The sequence below is a fragment of the Zingiber officinale genome, unplaced genomic scaffold (genome assembly GCF_018446385.1).
Source record: "Zingiber officinale cultivar Zhangliang unplaced genomic scaffold, Zo_v1.1 ctg227, whole genome shotgun sequence".
In the NCBI taxonomy this organism is placed as follows: Eukaryota; Viridiplantae; Streptophyta; class Magnoliopsida; order Zingiberales; family Zingiberaceae; genus Zingiber; species Zingiber officinale.
This window is the reverse complement of record NW_024589902.1, coordinates 19,813-33,824: the sequence shown is the minus strand read 5'-3', so window position 1 is coordinate 33,824 and position 14,012 is coordinate 19,813.

The window sequence follows — 14,012 nt, the reverse complement described above, 5'->3', positions numbered from 1 at the left end:
CTCATCCTGAAAACATGCTTTGTCAAGCAACATTGTGAAACTAAACCAAGGCCAGTCTCATATATCTGCTTTTGATTACCTGTAATAACTATGACATATAATAATAAAGCGAACAAGGAAAGGGAAAAAATTAAAGCTAAAAGGTTCAACCAATTGATATTTGTCAACAAGCAAAAATATCAAGTTGTATCAAACAAAATCAAGTGCAAGAAAGACATCATACCATAAGGAGAACCATCATTATCATGCACAAATTTATTTTGTGTAGGCACTACATGTTTTGCTTACCACTGACATCTTACATTGTATTTTCACTATTTTGTACTTTGTTATTCTCTAGGTGTGGATGTAAACAAACTTTTTTTTTTGATTGTATATAGATTCAATCGTGTGGAAATTCTTGCTCCCGTTGAACCATTCAATGATTTTTCTTTTGATGATCTTCTGATTGTAGGAAAATAATCTAGACATCAATTAAAATGATAATAGGTGACATTAGTATTGTTAAAAATATATAAGGTCTGTAGAAATATAATTTCCAGTTCTTAATATATCGGCTATGCAAGTTGGTTCTGTTTTTGCAGTAACAATTGTAAGCATAACACAAACTTGTAAATGAATGCACGACATATGATTTGTCAGTTGCAATGGAATTGTTACAATAGATAGCAGACTCTAAACCAAATTACTCAAACATGGATAATCAATAATTTGCCCGTTAGAAAGGTGATTAACGCAAGGGTAAAAGACACTTGAAATGTATGATAAATGCAAGATGTCAGTTTGAATGTTGGCTCACCACAATGCTCGGTATGCACATGGTACCTGTACATTGTTTTTTACACGTGAAGACACTAAATTGATATATTCCTTTAGTTGCATAAGAACATTAATGTTGAAGTACATGAGAAATCAAAAAGGTTTATAGTAGCATGAAGTACCAACAACATGATTCTTATCAACATATTCAATCAGTAAATTGAGAATAAGCAAGATCTCACACTCAGAAGTCAGAAATAAAAGATAGCTAAAATGTCAGAACTATAAATATCACCTGAGATTGAGGAAAAATGTCAGCTAGCAGTTGCTTGTACCAGTTCACTGGTTGTCTAGATCGTGCCCTTAGTGCAGGGCAAAGATAGCACAAACTACCACATGCAAGCAAAATCTTCCTTGATATCACACCCATCTTGTATTCTACAAGAAAAAATTGTGGAATCTAAGAAAATTAGAAACACATGTATTTTAAGTTCTGGAGGCAGTTGAACTCAAACTTATTTACTATCATACACCATAATTGCTGATTTTCAAATTACATGGCATTACTAGACCGTGATTGCTGAAACCTTTACTATCATAAATCATTGATTACATGGCATTACTAAACAATAATAGCTCAACACCATTATGAAAGAAAAGACCATAAAAATTAAATTCGGCGTTAGAAGAGTCTCAAAACAGGCTAGAAATTTCAGTTTTTTTACCAAGCTGAGTAATTAACAACTCGAGATAAAGCAAAGGCATGCAACGCATGGACCAGTGTACACCCAAATAATTAACAAAAAACAACATTGCCAAATTTATTATTCTGAACAACACAAACTTGGGGACTTGAAATGGCAACCAGAACTGCAAAAGATTTTACTCGGACTTGTTCATGTGATGAATCAAATCAACAACACATGAACTGCAAATAAGAATCAAATTACAAATTAGAGATCTCATAATCAAACAAGATCTTACAAGTAATATCTAAGGATTATTGTTGTAGAGTTTGACAATTAATTACCTGTAGCCCTACTCATTGTCGTACCAGGACACAAGCTTGACAAAATTTCCATTCAGAGCAATTCCTGCCTTGGAATAAAAAATGCTCGACCTATACCAATTTAGGAATCAGATAATTGTCCGCTTAGAAAACAAATATCAGATTCGTAAATATCAGTAAATAATGCATGAACTAAGATTGAGCAAAGAAAATACCTGCTGTCACCAACGAAGTCAGAGGAGACCAAGTCCTCATCCACATATCCTAAGATGCCCTTGAGATTTCCTTCAGATTCCTCCCTGTCATGCAAGAAATTAGCCTGACTACATATTGCTTTTTTTGGACAAACAAAGAGGAAACGAAGAGCGCTGGGTCAGCCTGCTATGAAGAGGGAATGAAGGTGGGTGGTTCGGCGAAGATGTTCAGCGAAAGAAGGATTCAACTTAAAAGGGTTATGCGGAAAGGAGTTCAGAGGAGCGATTATGCGGAGAGGAGTTCGCAAAGAGGGGAGTGCCGACATAGAGGGGGTTTGGTAGCGTGAAGAGATAAAGAAAGAAAAATGTGAAGAGATCGTGGATGGAAATGTTTAGGGTTTGAGAAGGCGAAGGAGAAGGGAGACACGACGACAAAAAATTTCGGGGAGAGGGAAAAAATAAACTCGGCGGCAAAAAATGGCGAAGGAAAAAATAATGGTATTCAACAACACTTAATAGACAATGGTTTTTAAAAATCGTTGTCGTAACCCCAAAAAAAGCGCACATAGATAACGAATTCCAAAAACCGTTGTCGTAGCCCAAAAAAAAAGCATAAATATGTTGGTGCAGCGGGAACCGGCAAGAGGGGGGTGAATTGCCTGCAAGTAAAAAATAACCCTCCTCGAAGCTTTTCAACTCTAAAGATAAAGCAACACTATGAAAATAATTAACAGAAAAAAAAAAGGAGACAGAAATCTTAACCTGGTTACAACCAAGAGGGTTGTTAATCCAGGGCAGAGGAAAGTGTAGTAAGAAACTCCTTCTTTGAAGGCGAAGAAACCTTGTACACTTTGTGAGCTCAGAGGTTGCTTAAAACAGAGAGTACAAGAGTTGCTATTTCGTATCAAATCGTTGTTCTGTAAAGCTGCTCGAGACCCTCTTTATATAGGGGTTCTAGAGCTTATCGGATGACCTGATCTTCGGGATTAGGTTTTGACTCGAGAGGGATCGGTCGACCGATCCCCAGGTTCGCTCGACCGAACTTGCTGTACCTGCCCAGTCTTCTGTCCAGGTGCAGTCTCTGTGGATCGAGCTTAGGTTCGGTTGACCGATCCTTTTGTTCGGTCGACCGATCGGCCAACGGTCTCCAGCTGAGTTGGCCCGATCAAACTGCTCGACTTGGTCTCTGGATAACCTTGGGTTCGGTCGACCGATCAGTAGGTTCGGTCGACCGATCAGTAGGTTCGGTCGACCGATCAGCTTCACCAACGGTCAGCTTCTGACGTGGCAGTCGACGTGTCTGCTACGGTTGGCTTCGGTTAATGAAGGGTTCGGTCGACCGATCAATAGGTTCGGTCGACCGAACCGTTGTCAAGTCAACTCCAGTTGACTTACTCCGGTTCGGCTCCTTGGGTGATTGCGGCCATCCAGAATAGGGCTCACCCGAACCCAGTTCCCGGCCTTCTCCTCGAGCAGGCTTCCGTCCCGCTTCTCGTCCCTCGAACGCCGCGCACATTCTTCTCGCTCCACCGGAGTACTCTTCCGCAGCTCTCTCGTCCTTCGGACGCACCGAGCCCGTCGGCTCCCTTCCCGTGCCGTCCTTCTCGCTAGCTGCGTCTTCCGCTCGACTTTCTGTGCTCCTAAGTTCCTGCACACTCAGACACAGGGGTCAGACAAAACGCAGGACCTAACCAACTTGGTTGATCACATCAAAACTACCACAGGGTCCAACAAAATAGACAATGGTTTTTAAAAACCGTTGTCGTAGGTCAAAAAAATTACTAAAAGACAATGATTTTTGTTAAAACCGTTGTTAAAAGGGAAAAAAATAATGATTTGGTATAAAACTGTCATCGTTTGAGTGTTGTTGAATGAGGATTTTCTTGTAGTGCCGGTAGAAACAAGCAAGGTAAGAGCTAGAGGAATTTGGAATTTGGGTTACTGATCTTATGATTGGTTTTGGTTAGCTGGTGGATCCATTTTTCTCATGGCAGTATACGGTTACTTCATGGAAGGGTTATGGATCTGCATTCGAGGCGTTTGATTAGTTGGACGTCACTGGCTCAGCCTCACAAACTACAGCGCAGTAGGAGCAACATCCATCTGCCACAGTTGTGCTTCTTCCACCGAGTCTTGCTCCGCCAATCCCTACAGCCATTCACTGTGGTTCCGTCGTTGAGGTAGGATAGGGTAAGATATTTTATTTTTAGGTTCTATAGCTGTGGAGATTTGGGTTCTGGTGTTGGTAAGGGATGCTATGCTAACTGGGGGTTAGTTGTCTCTGGTTTGGTGGACAACAGCTTCGTCTAGCTTCAGCCCTACCTTGTGGCAGCAAACTTCTCCGGCCGTGAATCAGTAGTTGTACATTTGAGGTAAGGTGTAGAAAATTGGACATTTGCTATAGATTATGGATTGAGTTGGATATTGTAGTTGGTTATTCATATATGAAAAAGTTTATGTGGATTAAGGATTATTAGAGTGGTTAGATGATTATATCGATTAGGGTTTTTCCTAACTTATTTTGGAGATTTTATTTAACTATTTAATTCATTTGAATTTAGCTAAATAATATATATATATATATATATATATATATTGATTGATGCAGAACTCTGATTTGAGACGGGCGTCTCGACGTCAAATTGGTTCGATACGATCTCCATTTTTAAGGCGGGTACCTTTGACTTATCTCTTTTGATATTGTGATTCTGATATGCTTAGTATGTTATAACTAGTAGTAATTGTTATGTTATTATCTGCTTTGTTATGTCACTACTTGATACCGTAATATGCATATAGTGTTATCTGTTGTGCATTTCTACCGATGTCTTCTTGATTCTTGCCACGTGTACTTTTGTTCATAGAAGTAGTGACATACAGTATCGGATATAGATCTAGCTACTAGTTTACCACTTGGCATGTGTACCTAGGTTTATTTTCTGGCATGTGTACCTAGATCATTGTTATGGACTTGGTTTCCTTTTTTGTACACATTATGAGGAGGCTGGTATTTTTCAAGGTTTACATGCTTTAGTGTCATGCACCATCTTGCATAATTGCATGTTGAGCGATTGTCGGCTCCATTATTGTTGAGCACATCACCAGTTACATGGATCTGCACACACAACTACTCATGGGTTAGTGGTATATCAGGCAGGGTGTATTGCAGCAGGTTGCTCTGTCAGGGCTCCGCTGGTCTACTCATGGGTAGTGTGATTGCAGCGTGGTAGCGGATAGAGATCCCTCCTCTTGATTATGACACGGGGAGATGAGAGCATTGCCCTCCCCCACTATGATTTGGGGTAGGAGGATAAGTGTACTCTGACAATATCCTGTCCACTTGGTCACTCAAGAGTAGTGATGACAGAGTGCACAGTTGTCATAGCCCTACCCACTCGGTCTCACCATCGTGTGTGAGATGGCTGACTGGCGTCAGGGGTGACCATGTCATTTGCATCATATGCATGAATTGTATTTATTGTTTGTGATTGCTGTATTTTGGATGTTGCATTTTAGTGGTTACATATGATTGACATGCATACCGGAGACATTATATATATTTGGTCTAATGACCCTGCATATGTTGGTGAGGTTCACGCCCTTATATCAGGATAGGAGGTCCTGGTGAGTACAATTCTTCTGTTGTTCAACTTTACATTACCTTATATTATTCAGGAGACTGTACTGCATGATTATTACTGGTAGTTATATTTTAATATGCATGTCTGCTTGATACCTACTGAATTGTTGAACTCACTACCCCTTATTTTTTTCTTGTTGTTTTCAGGTTAGCACATAGATATGTCGTGTCGCTTGGAGTATCATGTCTGTCGATCCCACGTCACATCAGAAGACGGTTTACCTTGCTCTTGATTTCTTTTTATATATTCTTTATGGATTTAGCTTTGTATTGATGTTTAGCCATGTGACTATTTTATTGTTTTGGTGTTGTATTTGTGTTTAAGTCATGCCGACACGTATTGTGTTGTTTGGTTTATATGAGCTTTTCTTTTGTTCTTCCGTTGTCTTTTTAGTATAACTGTGTGGCTGTTTATTATATATAATTGCATGATTGTATATATATATTTCAGCCGTGTGAGCTAATGAGTACTTGTGGATGTATATGTGATTCAGATTGTCATCAGTACATGAGAGATGTTGTTAGATTTTTTTCTGGTAAGGACTCCTCGAAGACGTGACAAAATACCCTTTGATAATATTAGATTATTTAGAATGAATGATATCACATTTTATTTTAATAGAATGGAGAAATATGAAATCAAAGTAATAGGGGTTTTTTATTATATCTTAGAGCCAACAATACCCGACATTTATAGGAGATAATGTCTTCCGAAGACATCAACAATTTCTACTAGAATCTTTATCTAGATCTCCACGAGAGTCACTCTTTTTAGTAAATTCCATCATTTTTAACATATATTGTTGTTATAGCTTTCTTCACGTAAGATTTGAATGATAACCTCGAAAAAATAAAAAAATTTGGGTTTGCAAGTTTACTGAGATAGTGGCCTTTTGATACGAGGAAGATTTATATGATGACTCTGATCAAAAGAGATGACTTCTGAAGAGAAGTTAACCCAAGGTATTGACTTTTTTGGAGAGGATCCGGAGGTCAACTGGAAAGGTTGAAATCTATGGGGTTGGCTCAAAATGTTGACTTTTGGGGAGAAATCAATTCAAAATGTCCACTTCTCAAGAGGCTCCAATAGGTTTGATTGATTCGACAAGGAGCCAAATAAATATATTTTACTAATTTAGTTTGGATGGTGTATTAAAGACATATTTGTCACCCCTTGATTTTATCATATTAATGGATATATTTACTAATGCTTAATTTGTCTTCGCTTGCCTTATGAAATTATTTTAAGTTAAAATAATTCTTTTCTTTTAAAAAAATAGGAATAACAAAAGAATATTAGGTATTATGTTGGGCAATGACGCCATCAGCACCCACCCTCCCTCAGTATAACTATTTTTTTTATTTTCTTAGATTTAATTATGTCAATTAGATTTTTATTTTTAGGATTTAAGGGTTGATTATAGTATTAAATATAAAAAAATTAAAATGAAAAAAAATAGTATTAGAATAACTAAGATTACATAATGTGGAAGTCTACAAGTGACTAGTCCTAATTAAGATTAGACAATGGAGGTTAGACAATAGAAAGTCATAATTGAGTTAGGTAAGGTAGAAATCTATTGAGTGACTAGTTCTAACTGGGGTTAGGTAAAGAAAAGTCCAAGTGAGTCAAGGAGGATCTCATATTGACAAAGGAAAGCCTTAACTGTAGTTAAGGGAAAACCCTAACTGAGATTAGACAATGTGGAAGTCTACCGAGTGGCTAGTCCTAACTAAGATTAGATAAAGGAAAATTCAAATGGGTCAACGAGGATCGTACATTGGCAAAAAAAATCCTAACTAAGGTTATGTAGGATGGAAGTCTACCGAGTGACTAGTTTAACTGGATGCTAGATAAAGGAAAATCCAAGTGGGTCAAAGAGAACCTCAATGGGCGATCGAAAGTCCAACGAAAAGTTGATAAAGAGAAAGTTCAAGTTGGTCAAAGGTTGACCAGATATTTGGTGATTGGAAGTATATCGAGAGCTGACAAGGGAAAATCTAAGTGGTTCACGGAGGGCCGGACACTTGATGAATAAGTTTTAACAGATAAAAGGTTGACTGGATACTAGAGGTAACAAGGAGTCCCAACATGTTACAATTGACTAGATTTTAGACAAGGAAACCCTAGACTCGTATCAATTAGTGTAATCGTTTCTTTTCACGAAACACAGTAAGGTGCGAAATCGATTGACTAATTGATTTAGCCTTATGTGAATCAATTGGGCAATTGATTCAGGGTATTTTCATGAACGAGAAAAAGAGCCATAATTGATTTGGGAAATCAATTCAGCCTTCTCCAATCAATTAAGCTAATCTATTAGGACCTTTTTCGCAAGAGAATAGATAGTTTGAGAATCAATTGGGCAATCAATTAGGTTGCTTTCTCTCACAAACAAAAAACTTCTAAATCGATTGGGGTAATCGATTAGAAGCTGTCGAATCAATTGGTATGACTCACCAATCAATTAGATATTTGAAAAGAGTCATTCTGTATATTTGAACGAATAGATCCTACATGACAATCAATTAGGGAGGCGTCAAAGAACCCTAAAAAAGGTTTTTGTAGACATTTTGAATAACAACAGTTTATGTTAGTTCTTGAGTTTTGGATGATAAGTATTGCTACACTTTTGAAGCATCAAGGGGCCAACTAAAGCAAGAAAAGAGTAGACAAAGCAAGGTTCATGTAGTAAAGTCATTTTTAATTTCCTTTGTAACCTAGTTTGTGTCTCTTATTTATATTTCTCGTGCTTGAACTTGCATGCGGCTTCTCCGTCTCCAGGAAGGAGGTTTTCATGGTAGATTTGTGAGTCAGAAGTGGACCTTTTAGTCACCTCAAAAGGTGGATAGCAAGTAAAATCAAGAGTGTTAGCATTATAAAGATCTTCGCTTCGAGTATTCTTGAAAAAGTGAATGAAGCTATTCACCCCCTCTAGCTCTCTACGTGTACTAATATTTTTCTCCAATGAAATGACAAACTTGATATGTTGGGCTGCTCGTTGCGAGCACTTCTGAATTTATTTTGATGCTAATGGAAAAATTTTGTGGGGCCAAACCGATCATCTACAAGATTAAATGGTCCGAAGAGTTGGATACCTTGTGCTAGCTTAAAAAAAGCAAAACAAGCTCCTTGGTTGGCACACATGGTAAAGTCATTTCGGATGCACTCGATAGACCACAATTTGATCCTCTATTGGACATGAGCTGACGTCAGATTTTATTGGAACACTTGTGTTGAGCGGCCTCGGTCCGAAGTACGCACGTGTAAAAAAAATACTAGGAGTTTGCATTTGTAAGTAGATGTTGCGGTAGGACATTCAGGTTGTCACCCAGACACTCACGGTTCTAACCCCAACTACGACTTATTTGCAGGAATTTTTTCTCCAAATGGAGGGAGAGCGTAATTAAAGGATGCTGGGCTTCTGAGTTGGTCGCCGCATGCGCTTCCCGATTTACCCTGATCACTGGTGAAAAACTTTCGTGGGACTGAGCTGATCATCCTCAAGGATAGTCAATAAAATTAATTAAAATTATTATTTTTTATTCATTCTAGCATTAGAATGACCTTATAATGATCTGAAAACTTCGGAGATCGACTGCTGACATATTACTATGGGCATTTTTAGATGTACTTGATGGGTAAATGTAGAAGAGAATTGTCCACCTTTAAAATTAATGAGGCGAAATTTAGACATCGAATTATATTAAAAAACTAATGTACTAAAAGTAAAAAAAAAATGCATATTCAAAAATAAAAAAATATAAAAAAATTGATGGAATGAAATAATTAAATTTGACCATTTATTTCTTTGCTTTTGCTGGAAGGAAGTGGAGGGAGATAGAGTGTCTGAAACTCAAAAGGGCGGGGTTTTTTGATCCGGACCGAGGACGAATCGGGAGCGATTGTCAACGCAACCCTGGGGCGAGCGGAAGAGGGGGAGGGGAAGGTGAGGGAAGGATGAACAAAATAATACTATCTCTTTCCTCGACGCGTTGTCATTGTGGTCGTCGTAGTGATCGGACTAGGGGAGGGAAGAATGGTGGCGGGCGACTACAACTCTTTCAGCAAGGTGATTCGTCCTCCCTCTGCCTCTTGATGCTTCGTTGTGCTCGCCATTTGTTTACTTGTTATTATATTTTTACTGATCTAAATGAAATAAGCAATATGATGGAACAACAACTTGTTTTCGAGGTGAAAGTGATGAAAAGGAGGGATCGCGCCTTCTTTGATGCAAACTTTGATTCTCTTTTGGATTATCAGGGGCTTCTTGGATGGCATCGATCTTGAGTGAGTTTTAGTCCTTGTCCTTTAGTTTCTGGACACGTTGATGGTGCTTGTTTTTTTTTTTTTTTGTAGTTCTGAAATTGTTTTCCATCTCAAGATTTATGAGATCGATCCATATATATGTCTATTTTTTTCCACTCGTGATAATTTCACTCTTGTATAACTTTCTAAAATTTGGTTCGCTTCTATTTTTTGGTTTAATAATGATATCAATTTGAAATGAACGATATAAAGATCCAATGAGCCGAGGTCAAATTAGTTTCCAGATGTTTTCTGTGTACCAAATACGTGAGCTAATCAGATTAATTTTCTACGGACCATCTCAACCATAGGAAATGCTGATAATAAGGCATCCAAAGAAATATCTGCTTAATTTATGGGTAGCGGTAGTGGGGCTATTCATGGTTAGTGGCATCTACCTGTTCTCTCTATGCATAAAGCAAAGTGGGCACCTAGTTATTCCAAATCAATTGAGGGGGAGAGCAAGGAAGCAACTTTGTCATGATCCCAGCATCCCACATCAGAGCTTCATTACCTACATTATCCACAACCTACATCATACAAAGTTCCTGCCAGTTCCCTGTATGATGAACACTTGACTTTTGTCGCAGGAATGTATGTGTTTGTACACCTGGTTAGATTCTTTGCTATTTTTTCAATGCAAAGATCTAGAAGTGGATGGTTTGAAACATTATTAAACAATCATGTTAATATCATTTCAAATGGTGAAATTTTCTCTGTGAAAGATAGGAGTTATAAAACAATCATGTTTCACAGACACTCACTAAAATATACAATTTGGATTGGTACAGTGCGCATCTAAAAATGTAGTACTGCAGCAATTGGTCTCTAATAAATGCTTAACAGGTAAAATGTTATATGGTATGAAGTGATAATATTAGATAAATTCCTTAGCAATGTAATTATTTTAGACCTGTAACTTTCTCAGATTCAACTGAAGTGCAATATTTCAATCAAGTTGCAAAGGCCTATATTTGTTAATTTGGAAGTTTGGTTTCATCGATTTTTGACTTGATTACTTTTTTAAACATTTTGCATGTTTCTTTTTCTCTCTGTCAACCCTTTTCTCATTCAAATTGGAGAACTAGGATAATAAAAAAAGAAAATACATCTAGGCAAATTGATTCATCATCAATAATTGTTTATTCCTAACTATTTAAGGTTATCTAGATAAATCTTATTCCAATGTGATTTGTAAACAGTATTGTGTGAATATAATTATATTAAATTTGAAACTTGAGTTGTTGAGAAAAATATTAGAAATCGAAGGTTCTAAGAAGACTAAAATGGATGGACATGATAACTGGTTTAGATATCTTAGATCTATTATTCAACAAGAAGGGTGCAATAATGAAGATATCATTAATAGGACAAAAAATTAGAAAATGAGTGCAATGGATAGAATCTTTTAGAGCTTTGTGCGATCACTATGTTTGTCTTAAGATATTTGATTATTTTATAAGATTATATGATGGCGTGATTGTATGAGGTTTTTATGTTTCATTGCATATTGACACAATTGTATACACAATCAAGAAAATAAGTGTTCTGCTATACACTCTTTAAGGCTTAACTGCTGACCCATCACAAGGCTAGAGAAGCAAAGGATAAGTTAGAATGGAATTCTTTTGTTCATAGAGCTTGGAGATGGATTCAACTACGACACTCAATTTCTACCATCCTTTTTAGTAAAAAATTTCACCTATTGACAATCTAGGACGAAGACCTTTGTTGGGACCGTTGACGTCGTTAGAGGGGAGCGGTGAATAGCGATTCATGATTTCATTCTTGTTTGTTGTGCTCGTCTACAAAGAATTAAACACGTAGTGGAACAGTACAAATGCGAAAACAAATATACAAGAACAACACTTGGATTTTATGTGGTTCGGAACCCTTAGTTCCTACTCTACGACACGAGATATTTCGGAGGCGGAGAAACCTCTTACAACTTGTTCTTTACAAAGTAGCACAAACAAAACAAAGATATAATAGAAAGTATGAACAATGCAAAAGAAATGTTTTATAAGAATGAATCTTTGCTTTGATTGCTATTGGTTACATTGGATTGCCTTCTTGAAGATCTAGAATGCAATAACACTTCCCCTTCAAAGTCTCCAAGAATTGGCTCCAAAATCCTCCTTGAAACCCTTCTTTTATAGTTTTAGGTCAGGGATGATTTTCATTTATCAAGCGACTGGCTCGTCACCATTAGACATCAATTGATTGCTCCGTTGAATTCAATCATTTCACCTATAGAATGACTATGACTCTTCCACCTCAGCTTTGATCACTAATAGTTTATTGCATTAGTTGAGTTCACAATTTGATTCAGAAACTTTTTGTTTGCTACAATAGTGACATGAATTGAGTTGTTCAGTCGAGTTCCAAACAATTTGTTTGCTGCAACAATGCCATCAATCAATTGCTCAAACTCATCAATCAATTCATCACACAACAAACTCCCTTAAATTCCTGAAATCCTGAATTCGGGATTTAGGGGTTACTAGTCGATTGCTACTACCTAGGAGTGTGATACCTCTGATTTAAGTCTTTCCAAAGCTGAAACCTTGCCTTGTCTAGTATATGGTTGATCTCAACCTATCAGGATTTTCTTTGACCAGTATCCAATCAATCTTGACTTGTTGAGACTTCATCGTTGTTTAACATTCGATCAACCTTAATCTACAAGGACTTCACCATTACCTAGCATCCAATCATGTCAAGATTTCATTATTACCAAATATCCAATCCTCTTTGACCTGTTTGGACTTCATTTCTCATGCTTAACATCTAGCCCTTCATGTCTTGTCGGGAATTCAATTCTCATATTAAGTGTCCGGTCCTCTTTGACTTACTTGATTTCACCCTTGCCAATTCCTTGTCGAACTTCCAATCGCTGAGTGCCCGATTCTTTATGATCCACTTGGACTTCTCTCTCACTTGTTAACTCCTTGTTGAATTTTTAAATGTCGTGTTTGATCAACAGTGATCTACTTAAACTTCTCCACCGATAAATATCTGGCTAAGCTTCACCCACTTGACTCTTTGCTCAACTATTCACATCCAAGTCAATCTTGGTTGACCTAACCTGAGGTCAATTGCACCAACAATTTCTCTCTCCAACGAATTCTCCTTCTGCTTGATGTCCCACTCTCGTCAACAAACATATTGATCAAACACGAAACTCAACTCGAGCTTGGTTAATCAAACTTGGTCAATCTTGACCATAGGTCGATTGCACTAACAACCTTTACGTAAATCAACATTGATAATTGGTTTGTCTTAAAGAAAGATTTCGAATCTTCAAAAGATAGGAAGGGAAGAGCTCTTAAAAGAGAAAATGGATTAAACAAAAAATACAATGTTTCGAGGCATACAATAAGCTAATAAATATGTTGATTAATGGTTTTCCTATGGCATACAATAATAAGGTAATAAATATGTTGAGGAATAAATTGAGAACCCTATGTGAATCCCTCATCAACATAAGAAATGGAAAAGCCTAAATAAAATAGCTCATTAGCCCAAGACTAATGCGATTAGGGTTTTATTAAAACTTCAATATAACGGTTTTAATTAAAACCGTTATATTGAAATAAAAGTTTTATTTATATGTTATAATTTATAACTGTTATAATTATTATAACAGTGTTATATATTTTTTTTATAAATATATATATATATATATATATATATATATATATATATATATATATATATATATATATAATTTCTAATTAATTATTATATAAACGATAATTATATATATAAATTAATATTAATTAAATAAATTGTTAATTAACTAATATAATTATAATATATAAATTTATTTTTATTATTAATAAAAGTATTTAAACTTTAAATTCATATTTGTAATTGATTAAAAAACAAATTAAAATTATATACATAAATATGTAATATATTATTTAAAATATATATAATTTCCAATTAATTATTATATAAATTATAATTGACTAATATAATTATGACATATAAATTCATATTATTACTATTTATTATTAAAATATAAATATTTCAATTAAAAACTTTGAATTTATAATTTATTCAAAATTAAATCTTAAATTAATTTTATAAATAAAA